The 5122-nt window shown below is 48.5% G+C and overlaps 1 non-coding gene across 1 annotated transcript; it reads right to left on the bottom strand.

The window, feature by feature from the left end:
* Positions 1-4076: 4076 nt before the first annotated feature.
* Positions 4077-4179, bottom strand: LOC116626813. The gene has a single exon (XR_004298342.1). It is a non-coding gene; the product is annotated as a U6 spliceosomal RNA (small nuclear RNA).
* Between the last annotated feature and the right edge of the window lie 943 nt (positions 4180-5122).

Genomic DNA, 5122 nt, shown 5'->3' with positions numbered 1-5122 from the left:
AGCCTCCGCCCCGCGCGCCGCTGCCCACTGCGCAGGCGCTTCGCTGAGACACCTCACAACCCGCACCGCCCCCCCCGCGCGGAGGGGGGGGGTGCTGGGCGGGGCCGAGCGGGGTGGGGCCGGGCGTGCTGGGGCGGAGCTCCGCCTCCTCCCGGTCATGGGGTTCCAGGGCAGCCATCTTGTGGAGGCGCTAACCCAACTGCTCTTCTTGGCCCCCTTCCCCCAATTCCGTCACCCCGACCGCCTTCATCCCCAAGGTGGAGTTTTCGGTTTGCCTTTGCTCACGGATAGGATGATTGCCCCTTACAGCAAATGATACTGAGGTTACTTCATCTGTAAAACATGGGCAAGGATAGATCCCATGGTGATTCCCAACTGGTCCACCTTCCGACACTTCTTTTGTTAACAGCATTAATTAATAAAGAATATAGTCATTCGTTAAGCATCTACAAAGTGGAGGCATTACTAGATAAGACAGACAGGGTCCCCTATCTGCAAGGGATTTACAGAATAAAGCCCGAATTCCTTAATCTAGCATTCAGTGCTCTCTGTGAGCTAATAAACTGTATTGCTAGGCGCACCTCCCACTCTATCCTCCGGGTAGCTTGGTTATTTACAGTTTGTGGAAGGAGGCCTAGCACCTTTTTTTCCCCTGTAAGTGTCTCTCTTGTGCTCTCGGCAGCCTTCCTGATGGGAGGAAACACGCAACTACGACAGCAACAGAAATGGTCCGTTAGGGTTAGGTTCAGTTGCACACAACCAAAGAAAAAAAAATAACTTACAATAGAAATTTATTTATTTATTTTAAAAGATTTTATTTATTTGACAGAGAGAGAGAGAGGAGAGCACAAGCAGAGGAAGCGGTTGCAGGGCTCGATCCCAGGACCCTGGGATCATGACCCTGGCTGAAGGCAGACGCTTAACCGACTGAGCCACCCAGGCACCCGGTGATTTATTTCTCTCTTCAAAAAAAGAAGTCCAGGGGTAGGCAGTCCAGGGCTGCTCTGCTACACTCAGCACTGGCTTTTCAATCTTAAGTTCACCTCATTATGTTCCACCTTTGGAAGTAGAGAGGAGAAAGGGGGAAAAGTGCACCCTTTCTTTTTAAGATGCTGCATTGGAAGTCCCACACATTTTTGCTTACATCTCATTGGCCAAAACTAGTCCCATGGCTATATTGAGAAATGTAGTCTTTTAACTGGACACAACGTGCCCCGCTAAAAATAGGGGCTCTGTGATTAATAGAGAGGGGTAGAGTGAATAATGGAAGGTACCAGGTGTCTTTCTCATGGGTGGCATGTAAAACCATGAGAAAGGTCCCCAGGAATAAGCCCTGAGAAACTTCAAACTTTTGAGGTAAAACAGTGGAAGAGGAGCCAGCAAAGGAAGCTAAGAAACAGGGGCTGTCAGAGGAGAAAAACCAGGCAGGTGTGATGTCACAGAAGCCATGGTAAAATGTTTCCAGCGGGGAGTGGTCAGTTGTGACAAATGCTGCTGAGAAATCAGGAAAGAATAGAGAAGCGACCACTGGATTTGGCAAAAACCATAAGGAGGGGGAAGGTTCTCTTCAAATAAGGAGGTTTGATACTGGATGACTAAAACAATTTCTATATATTGGTCAGAATAGGCTAGGCTTTGCTACGGTAACAAACAACCCAAAAGCTCAATGGCTTAACCTAACAATGGTCTATTTTTTCTCACTCAAGCAATGCCTGATATGGGTCAAGGCACTTTCCGAGATACATATCCTCTACTCCATTGGATAACTCAGAGATCCAGGCTTTTCCATCCTCGCCTCCACAACCTGCACACAAGGCTTTCAGGATTGCCTCAATGAGGGAAAGATTGCTGGAGGGTTGTGCACTGGCAGTTAAATACTCCAGCCTGGAAATGGAACTTGTCACACGAGCCGAATCTAAGTGCAAGGGAGGCTGGGAATTGTAGGGGGGAGCCATGGACTAGTAAGTACGCAGTATGATCAAAGCCACGGTTCCCTGTAGTTATTTTTTATTCTGTCCTTAGTGCCAAATGTCCTGATCAGCTGCAGGGCCCCCTTCGAGGAGGTGTGTGCCTGTGGTGGGGAGACAAAGGGTGGGGGAGAGGGCTGCCTTGTTCCTTGGGTCAGATTGTGTTGAAGGAGATGGGGATCCCCTGATTCCCGGCAGACCCAGATGGCTTTTAGGTGCTTCTCCCGGGGCAGCTGTCAGGATCCAAGCTTGCTGCAAAGCTCAGCACACTGAATGTTCGCTTGTCTTGGCATTGGCACCCAAACTGCCTCAGCTCAAAGCTGCCACCATCAGTGACTTTGGCAGAAAGCTGACCTCTCATAAATGCCATTGAACTTTGCAATGGCCCCATTTCTACTGGGTTTTCTTCCCTTCTGGATCCATTCACCCTTGAATTGAGGGACTAAAGTAATTCCTCCCACGTTTTGTTTTGTTTTTTTTCTATGTCCCCACTTGGTAGAAACCGAGTAGTGACTCAGGGAGATGGAATGAGAGAAAGAAGGATTCTTACTCATCTATTCACCCGTTCAGTAAACATTTAGGATACTTTGTGCTAGGCTGTTTGTCAGGCGCGAGGGTCATGGAGATGAACAACGTAGCCTGATGAGGGTTACAGACAAGAAAGCAGGTCACTGGGATACTAGGTGACAAAGACATGTACAAAAAGGAAGGCATATATAGAGGAAGGCATGGTAAGCCTTGTGGTCAGGAATGGCTTTTTCCGAGGAAGAGCCCTTTGAGCTGGGTCTCCAAGGATGAGTAGGAGTTGACACTCGAAAGTAGGGGAAAGGGCAGAGGGAGCCTGGAGGAGAGGCACAGGATTGGTCTGAGGAAATGTGGGCAGTAGGGTGTGACAGGAGTAGAGAATGTCTGAAAGGATGTGAGAGAGAAGAGAGAATGGAAAGTTTCTGTGTTAGGACTCCATCAGATGCAAGGAAAAGAAGCCCAACGTGAACTAACCTATGCCAAAAGAGTACGTTTCTTGGCTCATGCAACTCTTTGAGACAAGTACTACAGCAACTGGGCCCAAGGACCAACCACACCCGGGAGCTACCTGCCCTCCTCCAGCTTTCAACTTTGCTTGTCTGCCGGCAACTCTTCCTCCACCTTCTCCTCCTCCCTCTTCTTTGAATTGTGGTAAAGTGTACATTACATGAAATACCACTGTAACCAATTTTAAGTGTAGGATTCAGTGACATTAATTATATTCACATTGTTTGTGCAACTTTGACCACCATCCATCTCCAGAACTTTTTTTTTTTTTTAAAGATTTTATTTATTTATTTGAGAGAGAGAGAATGAGAGACAGAGAGCATGAGAGGGAGGAGGGTCAGAGGGAGAAGCAGACTCCCTGCTGAGCAGGGAGCCCGATGCGGGACTCGATCCAGAGACTCCAGGATCATGACCTGAGCCGAAGGCAGTCGCTTAACCAACTGAGCCACCCAGGCGCCCTCTCCAGAACTTTTTTATCTCTCAGATTGAAACCCTGTACCTATGAAACAATCTTCTCCCTACTTTGATGTTTTCAGACCACTTGCCTCTCCAGGCTGGAACTGTGCCCAACAGCAATCCCCAGCTCACGCCTCCTAGCTTCCTCATCAGAGAGATGAGACAGTCTCTGGGTCAAGAGTGGTGAATGCCACAAATCCAACCTGGGTCACCTCCTGTCTCCAGGTTTCTTGGCCCTCCCTTCTCCCCACCTGCTTCAGTGAATGACCTCCCCATTCACCTGGAAGTTCTCCTGCCCCGACCTGTCCTCCAACCCCCACATCCAAGTCCAGTTTACTTCTAAAGTGCTTAGAGAACCTTACCTGGCTACAGGCCTCATTATTTCTCTTGCCTGGACTTTGGCCCCAATTCCTCCATTGGTCTCTTTTGTGAAGCCACCAGCTCATGTCAATCCCTTCTACAGTTCCCATTGCCAGTCCCATCTCCTTCCATGCCTCTTAGAATAGACCCATTTGGCCTTTTTTTTTTTAAGTTATCTCTACACCCAACGTGGGGCTCGAATTCATGACCCCGAGATCAAAAGTCACATGCTCTACCAACTGAGCCAGCCAGGTGCCCCTTAAAAATATGGGACACTTCACAGGTTTACATGTCATCTTTGCATAGGGGGCATGCTAATCTTCTCTGTATCGTTCCATTTTTATTTTTTCATTTTTTTAAGATTTTATTTATTTATTTATTTGATAGAGAGAGAGATCACAAATAGGCAGGCAGAGGGAGAAGCAGGCTCCCCGCTGAGCAGGGAGCCCGACGCGGGACTCGATCCCAGGGTCCCGGGATCATGACCCGAGCCGAAGGCAGATGCTCAACAAACTGAGCCGCCCAGGTGCCCCTGTATCATTCTATTTTTAGTGTATGTGCTGCCAAAGAGAGCGCCATTGGGCCTTCTTGATGTTATCTAAACATGCCCCAAATTACCAAGTTTTGTTTCCTTTGCAAATGCTGGTCCCTCTGCCTGTCATGCCTTTCCTATTTCTCTTCATTTGGTGTAATCACATGCATACTTCCAGACTCATTTCCATGGTCACAGCATCTCTTCCTCCAGTCAGCCCCGCCACCCTCCCACCTTTGTGTCTCCAGGGCACAGTGGAGATAACTCTAGTGTCACACTTATTGCTAGGATGACCACATAATTTATGGTGCAAACCCAGGACCCTTCTGAGAATGAAAGGGAATGCTGTGATTAATTGCCCTGGTTCAGCGGGTGTCAGCCGGTCTCTTCCAGGCTAAGGAGGAGGCATGGTCAGCCACCTACACCCCGCATTGTTGTAAAACCTGGCACTTAGGGCGCCTGGGTGGCTCAGTCGTTAAGCGTCTGCCTTCGGCTCAGGTCATGATCCTGGAGTCCCGGGATCGAGTCCCACATCGGGCTCCCTGCTTGGCGGGGAGTCTGCTTCGCCCTCTGACCCTCCCCCCTCTCATGCTCTCTCTATCTCATTCTCTCTCTGAAATAAATAAATAAAATCTTTTAAAAAAAAACAAAAACCTGGCACTTAGTGTTTCCATTTACCTTGTTCGTATCTCTCAGCCCTTTTAGACAGTACTGTTATTTCCCATTTTTTAAGATGAAAGGATGGAGCTTCAGAGAGAGAAGAGACTTGTGGTCA

Source organism: Phoca vitulina, unplaced genomic scaffold (genome assembly GCF_004348235.1).
Source record: "Phoca vitulina isolate PV1807 unplaced genomic scaffold, GSC_HSeal_1.0 scaffold2, whole genome shotgun sequence".
Taxonomy (NCBI): domain Eukaryota; kingdom Metazoa; phylum Chordata; class Mammalia; order Carnivora; family Phocidae; genus Phoca; species Phoca vitulina.
This window is presented reverse-complemented; position numbering and strand designations above follow the sequence as displayed.